The sequence below is a fragment of the Seriola dumerili genome, unplaced genomic scaffold, assembly GCF_002260705.1.
Source record: "Seriola dumerili isolate Sdu_G_001 unplaced genomic scaffold, Sdu_1.0 BDQW01000070.1, whole genome shotgun sequence".
Classification (NCBI taxonomy): domain Eukaryota; kingdom Metazoa; phylum Chordata; class Actinopteri; order Carangiformes; family Carangidae; genus Seriola; species Seriola dumerili.
In genome coordinates, this window is record NW_019174325.1 from 958,755 (window position 1) to 961,032 (window position 2,278).

The window sequence follows — 2,278 nt, forward strand, 5'->3', positions numbered from 1 at the left end:
GCTTGCTGGGCGCAATGCCTGTGCTGGGGGGGGCGCGAGCTAGCCGCCGGGCGGCTAGCTCTGCTTGCTGGGCGCAATGCCTGTGCTGGGGGGGGCGCGAGCTAGCCGCCGGGCGGCTAGCTCTGCTTGCTGGGCGCAATGCCTGTGCTGGGGGGGGCGCGAGCTAGCCGCCGGGCGGCTAGCTCTGCTTGCTGGGCGCAATGCCTGTGCTGGGGGGGGCGCGAGCTAGCCGCCGGGCGGCTAGCTCTGCTTGCTGGGCGCAATGCCTGTGCTGGGGGGGGCGCGAGCTAGCCGCCGGGCGGCTAGCTCTGCTTGCTGGGCGCAATGCCTGTGCTGGGGGGGGCGCGAGCTAGCCGCCGGGCGGCTAGCTCTGCTTGCTGGGCGCAATGCCTGTGCTGGGGGGGGCGCGAGCTAGCCGCCGGGCGGCTAGCTCTGCTTGCTGGGCGCAATGCCTGTGCTGGGGGGGGCGCGAGCTAGCCGCCGGGCGGCTAGCTCTGCTTGCTGGGCGCAATGCCTGTGCTGGGGGGGGCGCGAGCTAGCCGCCGGGCGGCTAGCTCTGCTTGCTGGGCGCAATGCCTGTGCTGGGGGGGGCGCGAGCTAGCCGCCGGGCGGCTAGCTCTGCTTGCTGGGCGCAATGCCTGTGCTGGGGGGGGCGCGAGCTAGCCGCCGGGCGGCTAGCTCTGCTTGCTGGGCGCAATGCCTGTGCTGGGGGGGGCGCGAGCTAGCCGCCGTTTTCGTTAGCATTAGCTTTAGCATTAGCATTAGCATTTTTTTTTTTTAATTCTTCATTGGGGTAAAAGGGGTGGGGGCTAGCTTGCTAGCAATAGCAGATAGCATTAGCAGCTAGCATTAACTTTTTTTTATTCTTTATTGGGGAAAAAAACATGGACAAGCAGAACACAGGGGGGTGGGTGCTAGCTTGCTAGCATTAGCAGATAGCATTAGCATTAGCATTAGCAGCTAGCATTAACTTTTTTTTATTCTTTATTGGGGAAGAAGGGGTGGGGTGGCTAGCTTGCTAGCATTAGCAGATAGCATTAGCATTAGCAGCTAGCATTAACTTTTTTTTATTCTTTATTGGGGAAGAAGGGGTGGGCGCTAGCTTGTTAGCATTAGCAGATAACATTAGCATTAGCAGCTAGCATTAGCATTTTTTTTTAAAAATTCTTTATTGGGGATGAAGGGGTGGGTGCTAGCTTGCTAGCATTAGCAGATAGCATTAGCAGCTAGCATTAACTTTTTCTTTATTCTTTGGGAAAAAAACAGACAAGCAGAACACCAGGGGGTGGGGGCTAGCTTGCTAGCATTAGTAGATAGCATTAGCATTAGCAGCTAGCATTAACTTTTTCTTTATTCTTTATTGTGGAAAAAAACAGACAAGCAGAACACAGGGGGGTGGGTGCTAGCTTGATAGCATTAGCAGCTACCAATAGATTGCAAATAAAAATGGTGGGCTAGCATTTCCATTAGTACTGATCATCAGAATTAGCTTCTCCACAATAATGATGTTGATTACAATTATAATGCTAACAATCATATACAATACATAAATGATGATGTGGCAAAGCACGTGTGCACGTACAGCATATAGACCCCCCGCCCCATTTTCATTAGCTCTAGCATTAGCAGCTGGCTTACTGGCATTGTTCATTGATCCTCTTTTCTTTTTCTTTTTTTTTTTTTTTTTTTATTTGGGGGGAAAAAAAAAGGGAAAAAAAAAAATGCGACACAGAGGGGAGGGGGTAGCTTGCTGGCATTGGTCATTGATGAATGAATACAACAATTTCATAAGAATGCAAAATAACAATTGGGGCGATAGCTAGCATTATCATTTTTTATATCTTTATTGATGACACACAGAAGGTAACACAGAAGACAGTTTAACCATGAAGATAGACAAGTGACAAAGTGTATATAACCTGATATTTTGTTTGTGATTGTATGTAATAATAATGACAAATAGTAAAAATAATAATTATACTTGTAAAAAATAATAATGTGTGCACGTACAGTACATAGCGTTGCCCCCCATTTTCAGTAACGCTACCATTAGCAGGTAGCTTGCTGGCATTGTTCATTGATGAATGAATTTAATAATTTATAAGAATGTTCAAAATAATACAATGTAAAAAAAGTGAGAACTTTCTAAATGCACTGTATGTCTAACTGATTGATCTGTCCAACAGCCATCTCTAGTATTCTTTCCCAACAGGTGCTTCCCACTAGGAAGTTTCTCTAAGATGAGGGGTAATTTAGGCAGAGTTTATGTTCTTACAGC